Raw genomic sequence first — 22,510 nt, 5'->3', positions numbered from 1 at the left:
TGGATATGCTGAGATAAAGGCATGATTCAAAGGTAAACACTATTGGATTTTTTATTTAGGTACAGTCTCATTAGAAGAGAGTAATTATGGGGGAAAATTAGAAGGTAATTTTGGATAAACAATTTGGTATATAAAAAAAGATATCCTTGAGTACCCAATCAAGCAACTTAAGCTTATTTTTCTAGAGACAATGACAGTGTAAATAGTTCCGGGCAGTTGAATTAATCATATAGGCTACCTTTTAAGATTATTTGATGGCAGCAGATTGAATGGATTGGAAAGAAGCAGGAGTATTTGGGCAGCAATGGCAGCAGTGCACGTTTGAGTTAATGAGATTCTGACAGTGGTAAGAATAAGCAGATGTATGAAATACTGTTGATGAAGAAGTCACAGGACTTGGCTGTCTTTTAGGCCTGGAACTTATGTCGAGGATTTATTTCAGGGTTTAGGATGACAATGACTCGATTGCCTTGCATATGTAGTTATATTATTATTATTGTATGGATAAGCTGTGAACATTGTGTTACATAGTATGGCTGTGTGGATAAACTGTGAACATGGGTGTGAACATTGTGTGACAATGCATTTATTTTATCCATAGGCGTTATCACATGATAGCACCCTGAAGAACAGGACTCAGGCAGGATTTCTCTGTAAAGATTTAAGGACTATATTGGTTTACAATTTAAAACATGAGCTAAACCACACCTATTTTGAGATCACTTTTTTCTTCATCTGTACCAATATCTCACTAATACCTTGTGACTCTCATTCATGATGAGGTAACTTGGTCTGTATCATTGGCTCTGGTATTTTTTTAAGACCCAATCTTCAATTTTTTTATTCTTTTGACAATTCAGTGGTTTTTTTTTTTAGCACATTTACAGAGGTGTGTAAACATCACCATAATTAATTTTAGAAAGTTTTGTCACTTCAAAAAGAAACCTCATACCAATTAGCAGTCACTATAGCCCTAGGCAACCACTAATCCAATATCTCTGCCTCTATAGATGTGCCTAGACTGGATAGTTCATACAAATAGTATCAGATGGTATGAGGTCTTTTGCGACCCACGTCTTTCACTTAGAATGTTTTCAAGGTTCATTCGTGCTGTAGCATGTATCAGTACTTCCTTTTTTTCTTCTGGCTAAATAATATGCATTGCATTACTATATAACTTTTACTTATTCACTTATCAATTGACTTATAGTTTTCCCTTTTCGACTATTGTGAATAATAGTGCTATAAAAATTTATGTGCAAATTTTGGTATGTGCATGTGTTTTCATTGGTTTTTTTTTTTTGAGCATATACTTAGAAGTGGAATTTTGGAGTCCTATCATAACTCTACTTTAAACCTTAGAGGAACAAAGCAGACGCAATATTTTGCATTCCCATCAGCATTACATGCCGGCTTCACTTTCTCCACACCGTCACCAACACGTTATATGTGTTTTGTTTTTATTATAGTCGTTATAATGGGTGTGATATGGTATTTCATTGTGGTTATTATTTGCATTTTCTTGGTGGCTAATGTTAAATATGTTTTCATCTGCTTATTGGTTATTTGTGTATCTTCCATGGAAAAACATCTATTTAAAACCTTTGTCCATTTTTAAATCAAATAATTTATCTTTGTATTATTAAATTATATGGGTTTTTAAATTATATTCTAGATATCAATTTATGATTTGCACATATTTTCTTTCATTTTCTGCATTGTAAGTTTATTTTTTGTGGTGTCTTCTAAAGAACAAAAGTTTTTAAACCTGGTGAAGTCAAATTTATTCATTTCTTTTTCTTTCATTGCTTGTCCATTTGGCATCATATCTAAAAAGGCTTTGCCCAACTCTAGTTCCAAAAATTTACTCATACGTCTTTATGTATTTTTATATTTTTAAGTTGTACTTTAGATTCTGGGGTACATGTGCAGATCATGCAGGATTGTTGCTTAGGTACACATATGGCAATGCGGTTTGCTGCCTCCATCCCCCCTGTCACCTACATCTGGCTTTTCTCCCCATGTTATTCCTCTCTGACCTCCCCATCCCCACACTGTCCCTCCCTTGGCACCTGCCAACAGACCCCAGTGTGTGATGCTCCCCTCCCTGTGTCCATGTGTTCTTAATGTTCAACACCCACCTATGAGGGAGAACATGTGGTGTTTGATTTTCTGTTCTTGTGTCAGTTTGCTGAGAATGATGGTTTCCAGATTCATCCATGTCCCTACAAAGGACACGAACTCATCGTTTTTTATGGCTGCATAGTATTCCACAGTGTATATGTGTCAAACTTTCCTTGTCCAGTCTATCATCGTTGGGCATTTGGGTTGGTTCCAGGTCTTTGCTATTGTAAACTGTGCCACTATGAACATATGTGTGCACGTGTCTTTATAAAAGAATGATTTATAATCCTTTGGGTATATACCCAGTAATGGAATTGCTGGGTCAAATGGAATTTTTATTTCTAGGTCCTAGAGGAATCGCACACTGTCTTCCACAATGGTTGAATTAGTTTACACTCCCACCAACAGTGTAAAAGTGTTCCTATTTCTCCACATCCTCTCCAGCATCTGTTGTCTCCAGATTTTTTAATGATCGTCATTCTAACTGGCATGAGGTGGTATCTCAATATGGTTTTGATTTGCATTTCTCTAATAATCAGTGATCATGAGCATTTTTTTTTATGTTTGTTGGCCTCATATATGTCTTCTTTAGAAAAGTGTCTGTTCATATCCTTCACCACTTTTGGATGGGTTTGTTTGAGCCAAAATAGACAAATGGGACCTAATTAAACTCCAGAGCTTCTGTGCAGCAAAAGAAACAATCGTTAGAGTGAACCGGCAACCAATAGAATGGGAAAAATTTTTTGCAATCTATCCATCTGACAAAGGGCTAATATCCAGAATCTTCAAAGAACTAAGATTTACAAGAAAAAAAAGTTTTTATTTTTTATTTTTATTTTAAGTTTGGAGGGTTCATGTGCATGTTTGTTACATGGATCAATTATGTGTCACTGGAGTTTGGTGTACAAATGATTTCTTCTCCCCGGTAGTGAGCATAGTGCTTGATAGGTAGGGTTTTGACCCTTACCCTCCTCCTGTGCTACCACCTCACGTAGTTCCCAGCATCTATTGTTGCATTCTTTCTGTGCATCTGTACTGAATATTTAACTCCCATTTACAAGTGCAAACTTGGTACTTGATTTTCTGTTTCTGCATTAATTCACTTAGGATCATGGTCTTCAGCTGCATCCACATTGCTGCAGAGGGTATAATTTTATTCTTTTTGATGGCTGCATAGTATATCATGGTGAATATGTACCACATTTTCTTTTTTTTTTTTTTGAGACAGAGTTTCGCTCTTGTTATCCAGGCTGGAGTGCAATGGCCCAATCTCGGCTCAGCACAACCTCCGCCTCCTGGGTTCAGGTAATTCTCCTGCCTCAGCCTCCCGAGTAGCTGGGATTACAGGCGCACGCCACCATGCCCAGCTAATTTTTTGTATTTTAAGTAGAGACGGGGTTTCACCATATTGACCAGGATGGTCTCGATCTCTTGACCTCGTGATCCACCCGCCTCGGCCTCCCAAAGTGCTGGGATTACAGGCTTGAGCCACTGCGCCCGGCCCTGTACCACATTTTCTTTAAAGAAAACAACAATCCCATCAAAAAGTGGGCAAAGGACATGAATAGACATTTCTCAAAAGAAGATACACAAACAGCCAACAACATGGATAAATGCTCAACATCACGAATCATCAGAGAAGTTAAAACCACAGTGAGATATCACCTTACTCTTGCAAGAATGGCAATTATAAATTAGTCAAATACAATAGATGTTGGCATGGATGTGGTGAAAAAAGAACACGTTTACAATGCTGGTGGGAATGTAAATTAGTATAAATCACTATGGAAAACAGTATGGAGATTACTTAAAGAACTAGGAGTATATCTACCATTCACTCCACTACTGGGTATCTACCCAAAGGAAAAAAAGTCATTATATGAAAAATACACCTGCACATGCATGCTTATAGCTGCACAATTCACAGCTGCACGAATATGGAACCAGCCTACATGCCCATTGACTAACAAGTGCTTAAAGAAAATGTGGTAATCATAGAGCATGAACTACTGCTCAGCCACAAAAACAATGCTTTTGGAACTGGAGGCCATTATTCTAAGTTAAGTAATTCAGTAATGGAAAACGAAGTAACATATGTTCTCATTTATAAGCGGAGCTAAGCTATGAGGATGCAAAAACATGCAGAGTGATATAATGGACTGTAAGGACTTGGAGGAGGAAGGTTGGGAGGAGGGTGAGGGATAAAAGAAAACACACTGAATACGGCATGCATTGCTCAGGTTATGAATGCACTAAAAATCTCAGAATTCACTACTAAAAACTCATCCATATAATGAAAATTCACCTATACTCCCAGAACTATTGAAGTTTTTAAAAACTATAATTATAAAAAATTCCTTTCCTCTGAATACTGCTTTAACTGTGACTCAGGGATTCTGGAAAGTTGCATCTTTGTTTTCATCTGTTTCAAATACTTTTTTGTATTTCTACCTTAATTTCATTTTTTAAACCCAAAAGTCATTCAGAAACAGGCTGTTTAATTCCCATGCAATTATATGGTTTTGATAGATCTTGGTATTAATATACATTTTTATTTTTCTGTGGTCTGAGAATGTGGTTGGTATGATTTTATTTTTTTTAATTAGTTGAGAATTGCTTTTTGGCCAAGCATGTGGTTGATTTAGAGTATGTGCCATGTGCAGATAAGAATAATATGGATTCTGTTGTTGCCAGGTGGAGTATTCTGTAGATATCTCTTAGGTTTATTTGGTCAAGTGTCAATTTAGGTTCTGAATGTCTTTGTTAGTTTTCTGCTTCATGATCTGTTTAAAATTGTTTTTGGAATATGAAGTCACCTATTATTGCATAGTTATCTAAGTCTCTTCATAGGCTTCTAATAACTTATTTTATAAATCTTTACACTCCAATCTTGGGTGCATACATATTTAGGATAGGTAAGTCTTCTTTCTGAATTCAACCCTTTCTCCTTATGTAATGCTCTTCCTTGTCCTTTCTGATGATTCTTTGTTTAAAGTCTATTTTGTCTGAAGTGAGAATAGCAACTCCTGTTCTCTTTTGTTTTTTGTTTGCTTAATAGATCTTTCTCCATTCCTTTACTCCAAGCCTATGGGTATCACTGCATGTGAAAAATGTCTCTTGAAGGCAGCATACAGTTGGATCTTGCTTTTTTTTTTTTTTGAGACAGAGTTTCGCTCTTGTTACCCAGTCTGGAGTGCAATGGCGCGATCTCGGCTCACTGCAACCTCCGCCTCCTGGATTCAGGCAATTCTCCTGCCTCAGCCACCTGAGTAGCTGGGATTACAGGCACACACCACCATGCCCAGCTAATTTTTTGTATTGTTAGTAGAGACGGGGTTTCACCATGTTGACCAGGATGGTCTCGATCTCTTGACCTTGTGATCCACCCACCTCGGCCTCCCAAAGTGCTGGGATTACAGGCGTGAGCCACCATGCCCGGCCTTGCTTCTTTATCCAACTTGCCACTCTATATCTTTTAAGTGGGGCATTTAGCCTGTTTACATTCAAAGTTAATACTGATTTGTAAGAGTTTGATCCTATCATTGTGTTATTAACTGATTTTTATGTAGACTTGATTGTGTTGCTTTATAAAGTTACAGGGCTATGTCCTTAACTGTGCTATTGTGGTAGCAGGTGATCATCTTTCCTTTCTGTGTTTAGCACTCCATTAAGGACCCCTTGTAAGGCAAGTCTGGTGTGGGCGAATTCCCTTAGCATTTGCTCATCTGAAAATATTTTATTTTTCTTAGCTTATGAAGCTTAGTTTATCTGAATGTGGAATTCTTCGTTGGAATTTTTCTTAGGATGCTTAATGTAGGCCCTCAATCTCACCCAATATGTGAGATTTGTTGAAAGGTTCATTGTTAGCCTGATGGGTTTCCTTTTGTATTGGCCTGCTCCTTCTCTTTAGCTGCATTTAAGACTCTTTTCTTTCAAATTGACTTTGGAGAATCTGATGATTATGTGTCTTAGGGATGGTGATACTTTATAGTATCTCACAGGGATTCTCTGAATTTTTACGTGAAATATCCTCAAATATGTTCTCCAAGTTTCTCGCTGTCTCTCCTACACTTCCAGGAATGCCAGTGAGTCACAGGTTTGGTCTCTTTATATAATCTCACATTTCTCAGAGGTTTTGGCCATTTTTTAAAATTCTTTTTTATTTTTGTCTGTTGCATTGATTTGAAGTAGTGGCTTTTGAGTTCTGAGATTCTTTCCTCAGCTTAGTCTATTCTGTTATTAATGCTTCTGGCTGCCTTCTGAAATTCTTATAGTGAATTTTTCATTTCCAGAAGTTCAGTATTGTTTTTTCATAACATGACAATGTTGTTTTTCAGCACTGTGACCATTTCACTGCTTTTCTTTGACTGTGTTTCAACCGTCTTCTGTATTTCAGTGTGCTTCCTTGCCATCCAGATTCTGAATTCAGTATCTCTTATTTATTTCAACCATTTCAGTATGGTTAAGAACCATTGATGGTGGCCGGGCACAGTGGCTCATACCTGTAATCCCAGCACTTTGGGAGGCTGAGGCAGGTGGATCATGAGGTCAAGAGATTGAGACCATCTGGCCAACAGTGTGAAACCCCGTCTCTACTAAAAATAAAAATTTTAGCTGGGCGTGGTGATGCATGACTGTAGTCCCAGCTACTCAGGAGGCTAAGGCAGGAGAATAGCTTGAACGCAGGAGGCAGAGGTTGCAGTGAGCAGAGATTGTGCCACTGCACTCCAGCCTGGTGACACATAGTGAGATTCTATCTCAAAACAAAAGAACCTTTGATGGGAAGCTAACATATCTGTTTGGAAGTTAGAAGACAGTCTGGCTTTCAGAGTTGCCAGCGTTCTCTTACTGATTATTTCTCATCTTTGCAGACTCATGTTTCTTTAACCTTTGAAGTTGCTGTCTTTTGGATGAGGCTTTTCACTTTTACATTATTATTTGATGCCCTTGAGGGTTTAGTCAATTGGCTTCATTTCTGGATACTTGCAGGAGACCAAGGCTCAGGTTAGCAATCCTGGACTGTGTGCTCTTAACCTGGGCGATGAGACCAGGCCTGCAGCTTTGATCTCTGGCTCCTCAAGATTAAGAACAACTCTGCCACTGGGGCTGCCAGAAAACACATACTGATGTGGCATTGGTGGGACCAAGTGTGCATGAATACTTGCCTCATGGTGGGGATCCTCATGCACATTCTGGTGGGGTGGTGGCAGGTCCACACATATGTGCATGCCAGTGCAGTGGCAGGTCTTCCCACTTTGTGACTCTCAAATGCAGACTCCCAAGTATGTGCATCATGACAGGGTAGCAAGGGGAGGCTGTGGACAAATGCACTCCAGCAGAGGAGGCTGTGGTTAGGCTGTACACTGGTATGGTTCTTTCTAAATGACTCTGACAGATACGCAGGGTCTGCAAGTCAAAGAACTATGGTAGTGGTTACTACCAAACTGAGCCTGCATTGTAAGTAGATGTTGCCAGATCCCAGCAGCCAGAGGAGTTCTGAGACAAGATGAGCCCCATCCCACAGGCAAGGCAGTCTTGCTTTGTCCAGGCCCCACAGTTAACCAAGGCTGAAGCCTCCTAGGGAAGTCTGGCAAGCCCTGGGGGATGGGTGCCCATGGCTGTACTCCACTGCAGCAGTTCTTGTGCCAGTCATACTGGCCCCCGTGCAAGCTGCAGGTCTGTATATGCCAACTTTCCAGGCAGATTCTCTTGCCAATTCAGATGTCCATGGGGATCATGGGGTCTCTCACACTTAGAATCCTAGAGGTCCGTGGTGACAGTGGCTACTGTGTGCCCATTTTACTCACCTCTTCCCTAGGAGCCCCTTGAGGCCAGGAATGAGTCCTAGTGCTCAGCAACCCTGTGCATGATTCCCAGCTTCCTTCCCTTTCAGACCAAGGTTTATATCCTCCCTCTGTCCACTCGCAATGCATTCTTTCTGTAGATCGGCTTAGAGTGCGGCAGTCTCCTTGATGGTCTGGTCTTTCTCAGTGGGAGAAGCTCTTCCTGGCTGCCTCTAGTCAGCCATCTTGTCAGGGTCTGCTCACATATTTTCTTCCAAGAGCTTTATAGTTTTAGCTCTTACGTGTATACCTATGATCCATTTTGAACTATTTTTTTTTTGGTCTGTGGTGTAAGTCCAGCTTTAATATTTTGCATGTGATACCCAGTTATTCCAGTTACCATTTGTTGAAAAGATGACTCTGTCTCCTGTTGAATCTTCCTGCTACCCTTGTCAAAAATCACTTGATCGTAAATGCAATGTGTTTTTCTAATTTTTAACGTAGAAAATTCTGAGAGTTTAGGAAACTGCTGGCGACAAAACTCTGTTACACAGAACCAGTAGTCAAACCAAGTCTCCCGAGAGCTGCCTGTCTCCCATAGCCACGTATTGCACGGCCAGCCTCTAGTTAGCTCACCTAGTTACGTCTTTCAGGTGTCAACTGAATTGGAGAGTTAGGGTAGAACAGAAGTAATGATAATAAGACTAGTAAATTTTGAGACCCTACTCTGCATCGTGGACTATTTAAAGTATGCATCGTCTCATGTAATTCTCACAACCATCGTGCTTGCCCAGGTTGGTACTATTGAAGAAAGAGAGCATGAAAAAAAGTGGCCCATATAAATTAAGAAACTTATTCAAGGTCACTAATCCAGAAAATGATAAAAATCAAGCTGATGATGATGCACCTCTGGAGTCTGCCCAATCGATCATCACTCTAGATTCTGTTAAAGAATCAAGAATTCACCAATTTTCCAAAGTAATTAATCTGGTTTTATTTTCTTACCACTTTGCGACTCTCAAATGCAGAGGAGCCTGGGTCTTAAAGTGAGTCACTTCATATTTAATAGGAGAAACTGTTGAAACTGATAAAACAGCTAATATTCTAAGTTTTACTCTAGAATTTTCAAGAGGAAGCCATGATGCCTTTGCGTAGGATTCACTAAATCAATGAATGGAAGTGCCTACCACAGTGCCCTGAATGTGAACATTGAATGTGGATCTGTGGTTGGGAAAGATCATGGCATTTGAAGCCGAAGAGCCATGAATCCAGTGTGTGACAGGGGCTAGGATCTTACCTCTATCAGCTGTCATCTATGCAGAGGGAACAGGGAAGATATTCAGGATTGTTATGAGAATTTACTGATCATATAACTGCCTGGCACAATGCCTGCCACATAGAACAAGTTAATAAGTGCTATTTTTGGTTTATTATGATGATGGTTATTTTCTCCAAATAGGAAATAGGTTCCAAAACATGGCTAAAAATGTGTTTAACTCACAGATGGATTGGCAAACAGAAGTACCGTTGTATACTTCTCAATAAAGTTAGGGGAAATGTACCATACCACTTTCTGGGAGCTCAGTCCACTTTCCATCTGCTTTATCTCCTAACTTGAATGGTTGGGTGCCCACAGCCCTTTTGCGTTACATTTTACATTGATTTGTATGACCCCGTTATTCCATGTACTGAGTACTCTGACTTCTCAGTATTTCTCTCCCTCTCCCAGGTGTGGTATTAAATAAAGTTCACAGCAGCATTATAACAGACAGATGGGCCAGAATCCAAAAGTGGAGGTTACCAAGTAGTTATCTGGAGGAGACTCCAAAAATGTCTATTGTTATGTTCGTAAATTAAAGTTAGGGCAAGCCAAAACATGTCCCAGTTTATGTTCTCAGAGATTGTGACTTCAAATGCTGTTCTGTATCATTTTTCCCTCACTCAGAAGAGAAATAATAAACAGAGCCAAAGTAACCAAGGTTTTGGTCGGGGCTTGATCCTCAAGAAGACTGGAGATCCTTTCTTTCTTTAGGGGTGAAGGTGAGAGTTGCGTTAGCAGACAGGTGCTGTTCTCTGGAACGGGTACCTGTCTTTATAGACTGCCTCCAGGATCCACATCTGTCCCCTATTATGATGTAATCTTTGGCCCATCTGTCCTATTTATAAACCCGCTGGGGCCTTTTAATGTTGACCCTTAATATGAGCTCAACATAATGTTAGGAAAGGATATTTAAATAACCTTTGCTCTTAGAAGTTGCTCAAACTGTTCATTAATCTGCTCTTCATACTCAGGTACCTATCTCCTATCCACAGTACCATCTGTGCCAAGCAGGTAGAATGCACAGGCTTTTGGAAAAATTCGATCCATTGGAGCATAGGGGACCAGTCACTTTGAAATTAGCAGAAAACCTGGGGACCAGCTAGGTCAGTATTTTCCTACCAGGGATGCTTCTACACTCAGAGAATCCCAGAAGCAGCCTACTTATTGAAATCCCTAAACATGACCTTTTCCATAATTCTCATGCCCGCTGGCAAACACAGTGAGCTGCCTCCCGCCAGTTCTGTCTGCTGAAGGCTGGCAGAGTTGTGATCTCAGATGTGGAACTTCCCCTGATACTTTTGTACACCACGAGACCACTTGATATTTCTCATTCTACTCCTGCCAGTTTCTTCCTCCTACTCTGTTCTTATGGCTCTGTCTTTATCTTTAAGTTTAATTAATTGGTCCAAAGTGTTGATGCTGTGATTCAGGCGTACAAGCACTGCGACCCGGTCCCGGGGGAACTGGGAGCCCATGTCTTCTCACAGATGGCTGCATGGAAGTGCAACTGGCCTTGTGAAATGTCTCGGGGCCCACATGATGGGTATCTGGGGAGGCTGTAGGGATATCATGATTAAACAAATAGGTGGTATTAGATTATATCACATGCTGCTATCTTTTATTGTTCTATAAAATGGCTCATTTAGGGAGAAATGGGAGTTTAAATTTTTCTGCTATGTTGTCCTATAGATTTTAAACATAATTCAGTCACACTCTCTGCCGTACCCTTATACCCTCAATCCCCACATTGCTTGCTTTCTTTCTTTCTTCCTTTCTCTTTCTTTTTCTTTCTTTCTTCCTTCCTTCCCTTCTTTCTTTTCCTTTCTTTCTCCCTCCCTCCCTTTTTTCCTCCCTCTCTCCCTCCCTTCCTTCCTAACTTTTCCTTCCTTCCTCTTTCTTTCTTTCCTTCTTTCTCTTTCTCTTTCTCCCTCCCTCCTTCTCTTTTTTCCTCCTTCTCTCTCCCTCCCTCCCTCCCTTCCTTCCTCTTTCCTTCTTTCTCTTTCTCCCTCCCTCCCTCCTTTCCTTCCTCTTTCCTTCTTTCTCTTTCTCCCTCCCTCCTTCTCTTTTTTCCTCCTTCTCTCTCCCTCCCTCCCTTCCTCTTTCCTTCTTTCTCTTTCTCCCTCCCTCCTTCTCTTTTTTCCTCCTTCTCCCTCCCTCCCTCCCTCCCTCCCTCCCTCCCTCCCTTCCTTCCTCTTTCCTTCTTTCTCTTTCTCCCTCCCTCCTTCTCTTTTTTCCTCCTTCTCTCTCCCTCCCTCCCTCCCTTCCTTCCTCTTTCCTTCTTTCTCTTTCTCCCTCCCTCCTTCTCTTTTTTCCTCCTTCTCTCTCCCTCCCTCCCTCCCTTCCTTCCTCTTTCCTTCTTTCTCTTTCTCCCTCCCTCCTTCTCTTTTTTCCTCCTTCTCTCTCTCTCCCTCCCTCCCTTCCTTCCTTTCTTTCTTTCTCTTTCTCTCTCCTCCTCCCTTATTTCTCTCTTCCTTCCTTTAAATTTCTTTTTCTTTCTCCTTCTTTCTCTCTCCTCTCTTCCCTTTCTTCTTTCCTCCCTCCCTTCCTTTTTCTTTCTTTTTCTCCTCTCTTCTCCTTTCCTTTCCTTTCTTCTTTCCTTTATTTCTTTTCTTTCTTGAATCCAAAGCTCTTAGATCTGTCATCATTAATTGTGGGAATTTTTGGCCAGGTTATTAAACTCTCTGAGGCTGTTCTCTTTATCTCTACAACTGAGATAATACCCATTTCATAAGGTTGTTGAGAGTTTAAATGAAATATAATATTTATAGATATAATCTTGCAATGCTCCTAGGCTTAATGTGAGTTCTTTTCTCTTTATTTCTAAAAGCTATACTACAGAAAATGGAAGGGGAGATCTGTGGCCTTATGCCTCAAGCTTTGTGGAAACAGAAATTAGGGTGGCTACATGATAGCTCAGACATTCCCACTGCCTTAAAGGCTTCTGTGGATGGGAGAAAGGATACTGAAGTGGAGTTGATGGGCCAAACTGTGTCTACTCCACATTTCTATGTGGAAGTCCTAATCTCCAGTGACTCAGTAAGTGGTTATATTTGGAGACAGAGCCTAAAGAGATAACCAAGTTAAACCAAAGTTTGATTAGGGTGGGTTCCAATCCCGGTGTCTTTATAAAAGGAGGTCAGGAAAGGAAGGCCCTGTTAAGACACGGAAGGAAGATAGTCATATACCAGCCAAGGAAAGGGGCCCCAGGGAAGAACCAAACCAAAGCAGGAGACCAGGAGTTGTGAGAGGCCAAAATGGTAAGAAAATAAATTTATGTTGTTTTAAACCACCCAGGCTGTAGTGCTTTTTAAAAGTAGCCCTAGGAAGCTAATTCTACCGGGAACTTTTGGTCCACATTTCTGTAATTATAAAACTAATGTCAGCTATAGACAATAAAGCAGAAATATTAGGGTTATGAAGGGACCACAGTTTAGAAATATGAAGGGGGACCTGAGGGCTAAATAAGTCATGAACTGATCTGTCTGGATTACTAAATGTAAAAACCTACGCGATTAAAGACAAGGCATGCTTTGCCTCAGAGCCGACAGGCTGGTGTCAGTCACACCTCTGCAGAATGCCTTTCCGGCAGCTGCTGAGAATCATCCCTGCCTTTTAAGCCCCACCTTTCAGAGTTGGTTCAGGCAGATTATTCCTAAAACCTCATGTGATTAATATCAATTATTTAGATTGGCTGCTTTAGTCAGTGTCAGATTTTTCAGCATAGGACGAGACGTTGTTACTGTTATTGCTGCTAGTTGTGGAGCTGAAGAGCCTGTATGACAACTGGACTCAAAAATGGGAAAATCAAGGTCTAATTATTGCTAAACTTTAGGAGCAGGAAAACTTGAAGTTGGAATCATTATTCTTTATCAAGGAGTTACCTTCTGGTAGTTCCTTGGGCTGCGGGATGAGGGTTTGGAGACACACTGCCTGTGTTCCACCCCCAGCTTTGCCCCATGTTAGCTATGTCATTCTGGCCACGCATTGCTATCTCTGTACCTCCGTTTCCCCATTTGTAAAAGCAGGTGGTGTTAGGGTCTACTTCACTGCGAAGTTGCTGTGAAGTTTAAATGAGCTAATACATGTAAAGCCTTCAGAACAAGCCTTAGCACATGTCATCTCCAAACACTCGAGAGATCTCATTATTAATATTGTTAAGATTCTTCTCTAGAAAGTATACCAAGGGACAGCTGTGTAATATGGTAGATAAGGAGTCAGGTCAACTGAGATGTGAATTCCAGCTCTTTCATTCATAGGCCCAGTGAGCAAATTACCTGAGTTCTCTGAGGCTCGGTTCTCTCGCTTAAAGAAAGGAGGTAATACTGTCCACTTCACTGAAGTACCGGGTGTGTGATGAAGATTACTCAGATTTGTTGAGTATTTGTGACTCCCAGGTACTGTTCTGATAGCTTTCTTGCATCCACTAAATTAACACTTTCTTCAAATCTATGCGATAGGTACAATTATGTTTACGTTCCAACAAAGAAAGTAAGAATTCCAAAAGAAGGAGGTAAGGGTGAATGATTGGTTTGGGAAGTCACTCAGCTTCCCAGTGGCAGCGCCAAACAATCTGACTCCAAAGTCCTAACATTGTACGTTCTTATCTTCATCTTAAGCTGCATTTAACGCAACTTAGGTCTTATAGGAGGTGGTTAATAACTGTTTGATTTTTTTCAATTCTTGGTTTTAAACTGAGGGCAAATCATGCATTTCCTCCAGCTGGCATCCTGCAGGGGGATCTCACCTACTTATTTCTTTATTTACTTGTAGAGTTGGAGTCTCTCTGTTGCCCAGACACACCAGTACAGTGGCATGATCATGGCTCACTGTCACCTCGAACCCCTGGGCTCATGTGATTCTGCTGCCTCAGCTCCGAAGTAGCTGGGACCATGGGTGTGCACCACCTAAGAGGTAAATATAAACATTAAATATAAATTTATTCTATAAAAATATGTTTTATATAGTTTTTCATTTATAAAAATATGTATATGTATGTTTTCGACATAATGCCTATGCATTTATATTTTATCAAAATATATTTTAAAGTTTTATATTTATATATTTTATGATTAAATATATAAAATGTGTTTTGGATAATATATACATTTATAAAAGTATTTTTATATAATATATATTTATAAAATACATTTTTATACTTCTGAATACATACATATATATACACACATGTATATATATCCCCATTCATTTGTTTATTGTCTCTCTCCCTCCTCTAGAACATTAGCTCCATTAGCACAGGAATGCTTTAATGTTTGTGTCACTGCTGTACTTTCAGAACTCAGAACAGCATCTCGTACCTAGTGTCAGCTTAATAAATATTTCTTCCATGAATGAATGACTACACCAGCAGAGAGCAATCTCATTGTATATGTAATGGTTATATAATGTATAATGGTTATACATATAATGTATAATGTATATTATTATTATTATTATTTTGAGATGGTGTCTCGCTCTTGTCACCTGGGCTGGAGTGCTGTTTGACCTCTGCCTTCAGGGTTCAAGTGATTCTCCTGCCTCATCCTCCCAAGTAGCTGGAATTACAGGGACCTGCCACCATGCCCGGGGAATTTCTGTATTTTTAATCAAGATGAGGTTTTACCATGTTGGCCAGGCTGGTCTCAAACTCCTGACCTCAGGTGATCCACCCACCTTGGCCTCCCAAAGTGCTGGGATTACAGGCATGAGCCATTGTGCCCAACCTATACGTATATTATATATAGACTATATAAATATAATGCCAGAGGTCAGAAGTACTTTGGAAAAACAGCCTGGTATAGCAGCTGAGTGTGGATTCTGGAGCCAGACTCCTTGATTTAATGTCAGCTCTGCCTTCTGCCAGCTGTGTGACCTTGGGCAGATTTTAACCTGTCTGTGGCTTTATTTTCTTCTCTGTACAGTAGGCATGACAGTAATCTCATAGCATTGTCATGAAACTTAAATGAGTTAGCATTGTAATGGCGCTTATATGAGTATATTCTATATATGCGCTTGATAAATAAATGGAGAGAAAAGTAAAGCAGACAAGGACACAGTGAGTGTTAGAAGGGATGCCATTCAGTTTGTAACAGGGACTATGCACGTGATGCTTTGCAGTGGGGGAATGTTCCTATGCTTTCTAAGCAGAGTGAACCAGAAGAGTCATTATTCAGATGTGGAAATTCGCAGAACATGTTTGAATAATAGCAAGGATGTTGAATGTGAGAGAAAAGAAATAATCAAAGAGGGCTGCAAGGAATTCCAGCCTAAAGAGGGCTAACTGAGATGAGGAAATTGGGGTCCAGTAGGGTTAGACTGAGAAAAGATGGGGAGCACATGTTAGATTTGAGGTGTGTCTTGGAAATCTTAATGGAGACATGGAAAGGTGGCCACAGGAGTCTGAAATCTAAGAGGCTCACCCTGGAAATGTAAGTTTCGGGGTCCTTGACATCTGCATGATATTTAAAGTCAAAAGACTGTATGGAGCACCAAGGGCGTGAGGGTGGATAAGGAAGAGGAGCAGGAATGGAGCCTTGGAACATCATCCCAAACTTAAGGGACTGGAGAAAGGGGGAGAAATTAGCCAAGGCTGCTGAGGAATGACCAGTGTAATGAGAAGAAAACCAAGAAAGCACAGTGTCCTGAAAGCGACGTGAAAGGGGGGAAATGTGTTTGAATTGGAAGGGAATGATCAGCTGCCCTAAATGCTGACGACAGGTCAAGTCAGATTGGTTGAGAATGACCTTTCCTTCGAATAATGTTGAGGTAATTGACAATCTTGACAAATACGGTTTTGGTGGACTGATAAGGGCGTATACATTGCTCAATTTAAGACACTTAACAAGTAATTGGAGGAGAGGAATTAGACACCAAGTACAGGCAAACCCTTCAAAGAATTTTTCGGCTCTTTATTATTTAAACTTATTATATAATTTTGCTGTAAGAGATGGGGAGGTTGAGAACAAATACAATGGTGAAGATGTTCTTTTATGATTGTTTAATTATAAGCTGAAAGGAAAAGTTAGGGAAAAGACATTAGAACTTGGGAGAAAAGGGAAAAAGTATGAAAGTGTCCTCCTGGAGAGTGAGAGAATGATTGGATCAAGGATTTGGCGTGAGATTGCTGGACACTAATAAGGGCCCACTGGAATCTCTTGATTACATCAAATGATGGAGGTCAGTGCATTTGTATGTCTTTCTATAGCCATGTTCCACAGCCAGGATGCAAGCAGGAGGTAGGCTGAGAGCTGGATTTACTTAGTGTTCTGGTTTTGCCAGTTGTGTGCTGAGAAGGTCAAGATGATCGAGGGAAATGAAGGTATATTTTAAGAGTGATTATAATGAAGGACAATGGAATTTAAATTGGGAAGAAGAGAGGAGACCACTGGGAAGAGAAAGTGCAAAGGTGTGGTCAATATTTTATTGGCTGGCCGGGCGTGGTGGCTCACACCTGTAAGCCCAACACTTTGGGAGGCCGAGGTGGGCTGTTGGCCTGAGGTCAGGAATTCAAGATCAGCCTGGTCAACATGGTGAAATCCTGTCTCTATTAAAAATATAAAAATTAGCCAGCCATGGTGGCGCATGCCTGTAATCCCTGCTACTCAGAGGCTGAGGCAGGAATATCTATTGAACATGGGAGGCGGAGTTGCAGTGAGCCGAGATCATGCCACTGCACTCCAGCCTGGGCAACAGAGTGAGATTCTGTCTTTAAAAACAGAAAAAAAAGATAACTGTCTGGAAAGACAGAAGTGGTGATCAGAGATTGGGGTGCATAGAGCTATGACTGTGGAGGGGCTGTGGCTCTTGGCAGTGATGGCGTCTATATTATGACCTTAAAAGTAGAGGCTGAGGTAGGGTGAAGAACAAAACCACTGAGGAAAAAAGATCAAGGAATTGAAATCTGAGTGTCGGAAATGTCTTTACATGTGTAAGAAAAAAAAAATCAGTGAATGAGAGTTGTGTGGAAAGCAGGACACAAGCTGGAGGGAAAAAAATGAAGGGAGCGCAGAGGAGTCAAGAGCAACTGAAACAAGCAGATGTTCTTAATATGATCTGATGTCAAGTGATTCAAAGCTGGAGGTTTTTAGGGCTAAAAGGGACACGCAGAGGGAGGAAAGTCTGAAGGGGAAGTGAAGACCAAGGAAGATGTCCTCTCCACTGCCGGGCGAGCTGTGGGAGAAACGCAGCTACCACTGGAGAGGGCTGCAGGGAAACTACTCTGGTTTCAGTGAGCATGAGAAGTTGAAGGGGAAATTCAGAGAAAATTTGGGAATATAGGAGGTAGGCAGGGCACGGTGGCTCACACCTGTAATCGCAGCAATCTGGGAGTCCGAGAAGAGAGGATCACTTGAGCCCACGAGTTCCAGAATACAGGAGGCTCTGTTGCCAATGGGCTGGGAATCCTAGGGGTTGAAGTAAAAGGTTTCAGAAGCTGAGGGCTGGTGGAAGCAGGGAATAGAGAATTTTGACATGCAAAGCCTTTGGGGGATTGCACTAAGAGGGCTGACAATGACCTGTAATTTGGGAGTTTCTTGTAATATAAATCAGAATAAGGGGCAACATGAGATTAATTCCTAGTGGACTTAAAGTACATGATAGTGAATATTGGGGGCAGGCAAGTTTACATGCTGGGATACCTTCTAGATCTCCAAGGATGGAGGCCAAGGGTGGAGAAAGTGTGGAATTTATCTGCATGAACATCTGTCCCATCACTGGTGGGGAAGGGTGGAGTTACTCAGTGTACAGGCTCTTCTCTGATCATTGTGGGTGGAACTGAGGAGGTCTGGGAACCCTGGGCAGTACTCCATGTATCCAGGCCCTTCTTAACGCTCATCAATGGACACTGAATAAATTCATGCCAAGTTGCATTGACTAAAGAAGCTGTGCACCCATTGACCTACCTGCTGGTAGTTTCAAGGCTAAAAGTTTTCACACTGTGGTTAAATAGATTACACAGCTGGCTGTGTAGTACTGAGGACCCTTTAGAGAGGGAAATGCTACTGGCAATCCATCAAAAGCAGATGTCTGCAGTATGAGGCAGTGCTTAAAAAAAAAACCCTTAGGCAGTGGTCACAGGAAAATTAAAACTCTTCTTGCAATGAAGTGCTAGTTTTCATATATGCCCTGGGGTCAGAATTCCTCAGATCTCCCCACACCCTAGTTTTGAGAGACATGGCAATACCATTGACTGCTTGATGGTCCTTCTTGGGACTCCTTCTGAGGGTAGCAAATGGCTGATTCCAAGGAAGTTGTGTCCTTTGTAGGGAAATGGATGAATCTGGAAACCGTCATTCTCAGCAAACTGACACAAGAACAGAAAACCAGACACCGCAAGTTCTCACTCATAGGTGGATGTTGAACGATGAGAACACATGGGCACAGGGAGGGGAACGTCAACCATGGTTACTGTTGATGCTAATTTGGCTCTGTCGTTGAAGTGCCTGCAGTGCCCAGTGCTCTGCAGCATAGAAATACACAGGTGGGTGAGCAGGTAGATGACAAGTGGAAATATCAGGCAGGCTAAACTGTTGAGCTGTAAGTGAGAGGAGAGCGGATGGAGAACACTGACAGACAGCAAAGAAAAAAAAGTGACAAAGAATAGATTCCCTATAGGACAATTAGCGCACCATGAAAACGTGAAACAACAGCTCTGAGTTCTATAAACAAGTCTCAATTAAGTCCTCAGATGGTTCCCTGCTGAGAGTTGATGAATTAGTTTATTCTTCATAGCTAAATGCAAAGTTCTTTCAAACTCCCATGTCCCATCTGTGTTGTTAACAAATTAACTTACATCCATCAAATTGGTAAAGAAACAGAGCAACTGGCCCATGATAAGTGACCAGAATTCATTCCTGAAGTAGCCTCCAGAAAAGCCTCTATGGGGTAAAAACCGAAAAATCAAAGGTATTTTTCAAGGTTAAAATTTGCTTTGAGTTTTGATTTGGTTTTCAGTACGTGAAATATGAGTGAAAGACCAGGAGTACAGAAAAGATAAGTTGATTGCATTGTTTCTCTTTGCGACACTCAAAAGGTAACTACCACGATTCCAATGCAGTGCTGGCCCAAAGTCACCTTTAAACTGGGAGATGCAGTTTCCCATGGAAATTCCATAAACTCTGGTAAGTTTCTCCTTACCTTTCTTTTCTTAATTGTACTTTAGGTTCTGGGGTACATGTGCAGATCTTGCAGGATTGTTGCACAGCTGCACACATGCCATGGTGGTTTGCTGTCTCCATCCCCCACTCACCTACATCAGGCATTTCTCCCAGTGTTATTCCTCCCCAGCCTCCCTGTCCCCCACTGTCCCTCCCCCGACATACCCCAGTATGTGATGTTCCCCTCCCTGTGCCCATGTGTTCTCATTGTTCAACATCCACCTATGAGTGAGAGCATGTGTCAGTTTGCTGAGAATGATAGTATCCAGATTCATCCATGTCCCTACAAAGGACACAAAATCATTGTTTTTTTTTTGGCGGCATAGTATTCCATGGTGTATATGTGCCATATTTTGCTTGTCCAGTCTATCATTGATGGGTATCTGGGTTGGTTCCAGGTTTTTGTTATTGTAAACGGTGCCGCAGTGAACATACCTGTACATGTGTCTTTATAATAGAATGATTCATAATCCTTTGGGTATATACCCAGTAATGGGATTGCTGGGTAAAATGGAATTTCTATTTCTAAGGCCTTGAGGAATCGCCACACTGTCTTCCATAATGGTTGAACTAATTTACACTCCCACCTACAGTGTAAAAGTGTTTCTATTTCTCCACATCCTCTCCAGCATCTGTTGTCTCCAGATTTTTTAATGATCATCATTCTAACTGGCGTGAGATGGTATCTCAATGTGGTTTTGATTTGCATTTCTCTAATGACCAGTGATGATGAGCATTTTTTTCATATGTATGTTAGCCTCATATATGTCTTCTTTTGAAAAGTGTCATTTATATCCTTCGCCCCCTTTTGAATGGGTTTGTTTGTTTTTTTTTTCTTGTAAATCTGCTTTAGTTATTTGTGGATTCTGGATATTAGCCCTTTGTCAGATGGGTAGATTGCAAAAATGTTTTCCCATTCTATTGGTTGCTGATTCACTCTTATGAATTATTTCTTCAAAGGGAATGCTTCCAGTTTTTGCCCATTGGGTATGATATTGGCTGTGGGTTTGTTGTAAATAGCTTTTATTATTTTGAGATACATTCCATTCATACCTGGTTTATTGAGGGTTTTTAGCATAAAGGGCCGTTGAATTTTGTCAAAGGCCTCACCCTGATACCAAAACCCAGCAGAGAAACAACAAAAGAGAAAACTTCAGGCCAATATCCATGATGAACACTGATGCAAAAATCTTCAATAAAATAATGGCAAACCAAATGCAACAGCACATCAAAAACCTTATCCAACATGATCAAGTAGGCTTCATCCTGGGGATGCAAGGCTGGTTCAACATATCAAATCTATTAAAGTAATTCATAACATAAACATAACCAAAGACAAAAACCCCATGATTATCTTTCCTTATCTTTTTTAAAATGTGAGTGCAGATGAGGACAGAGCTACATTTGCTGTGTTACAGTCTGGACCTTGAAAGCAGGTAGGGTTGGATAAAAAGCAAGACAATGGACATCGTTAGAAAGTCCTTTGTCTTCTGCCTTCCAGAAGAGGGGGATTGTGTCCCTTTCACCAAAAGGAAAGAATGGTTGGTTTTGTTGGGTCCTGCTAAGAGAGGGAATAAAGTTTAAAAAGGAGAAATAATTGTAGGATTTGCCAAAACAGGGATCTTTGGTGAGCTTGGCCGGAAAAGGTTTTATGGAGTGGTAGGGACAGAAGTCAGATGAGAGTGGATTGAAGAGCATGGGAAAGGAGGAATTGGAGACAGCATGCATAAACAACACCAGAGAAGTCTGCCTATTAAAATGCAGTGATACAAGGAAATAGTTTGAATGGGGAAGCGGAAGGTTAGTTACACTGAGATAGTGGAGCTTGTTTGTTTGCTGATGAGAGTAGCCAGAAGGCAGACTGGAAGAAAGTGATGAAGCGCAAGAGAGTGGGGAAAATTGAAGGAGGAAATTTTTGAGGCCAGAGGAGAAGGAAATCCCATCAGCAAGAGGAGAAAAAAAGAAAGGAATAAAGAAAATGAGAAAGGGTGAGACTTAGCCACTCCAGTTGCCTGCCTGCTAAGACAATGTGATGTTATTGATAGACTGTGGTGGATGTTTATACAGAGAGATATATTCATTGTTGATTTGGACTTTATGGGTGCTTAGTTTGTGCCTTCTCTCGTATTTGTAAACTTTCTATTTGTAACCCCCATTTTTTTTTTTTTTTTTGAGACGGAGTTCCACTCTTGCTACCCAGGCTGGAGTGCAATGGCGCGATCTTGGCTCATCGCAACCTCCGCCTCCTGGGTTCAGGCAATTCTCCTGCCTCAGCCTCCTGAGTAGCTGTGATTACAGGCATGCACCACCATGTCCAGCTAATTTTTTGTATTTTTAGTACAGACGGGATTTCACCATGTTGACCAGGATGGTCTCGATCTCTTGACCTCGTGATCCACCCGCCTTGGCCTCCCAAAGTGCTGGGATTACAGGTGTGAGCCACGGCACCCGGCTGTAACCCAAATTTTGATTTTTTGAAATGATGGAGGATCGCAAAAAATTTTGTTTTTGTGATAACCTGTATGTTATGAATTCACCATTGCTTAGGGAAAAAAATACGTTACATTTTCTAAGAGAGCATCAACAAGGAGAGCAGGGAGAATAGGGCAGGGAGAATATTATCTCTAAAAGCTTATGCATCATCCTCTTAAAATGTTAATGTCCCATTTCCAGCTGAACAAATAAGCCTGTACTACTTGGATGCAACTAGTCCTAATGAATGTGAGTGCCAGGCTCAAAATAAAGAACCTGCTTTTGACTGCAGAAAGCTTCTTTCATAAGGAAAAAAAATTCATTATTTAAAAATTGTTCCATTAGTATACCATGAACAAAGGACAGTGAGCTTGAAAAAATGAAACAGCTTTTATTTTTGAGCACTTCATTTTCAGTGGGATTATAAACAAGAGTCTCATGAAACTCTTCAAACAAACAGAACATGAGGATGAAATATTGAGCTGCTTTTGTCCAGTTACTGTCTGCCAGAATTGGTTTTGTTTTGCTTCCTTAATGCAGTTGCAAGTTGTTTTCTTGTTGTTGAGTAGGGGAAATGAAGGGGCATCTGGATGCTCTTCTGCTCTACGTGTTGCAATAGGAAGGGGAGTTAAAGCTACTAGAAGGAGGTGTCAGTAACC

The 22,510-nt window shown here is 40.9% G+C and overlaps 1 long non-coding RNA gene across 4 annotated transcripts in view; it reads left to right on the top strand.

The window, feature by feature from the left end:
- Positions 1-22,510, top strand: part of LOC144582969 (uncharacterized) — a 512,920-nt gene that overhangs the window by 392,301 nt on the left and 98,109 nt on the right. For all 4 annotated transcript variants that reach the window (XR_013536636.1, XR_013536637.1, XR_013536634.1 and 1 more), the window contains 2 exons: positions 13,999-14,139; positions 19,256-19,343. This is a non-coding gene — a long non-coding RNA (uncharacterized LOC144582969). The remainder of the gene's footprint in view (positions 1-13,998; positions 14,140-19,255; positions 19,344-22,510) is intronic.

The sequence above is a fragment of the Callithrix jacchus genome, chromosome 6, assembly GCF_049354715.1.
Source record: "Callithrix jacchus isolate 240 chromosome 6, calJac240_pri, whole genome shotgun sequence".
Lineage (NCBI taxonomy): Eukaryota > Metazoa > Chordata > Mammalia > Primates > Cebidae > Callithrix > Callithrix jacchus.
The sequence above is the reverse complement of the archived record's forward strand: the minus strand, read 5'-3'. Positions and strand labels throughout refer to the sequence as shown.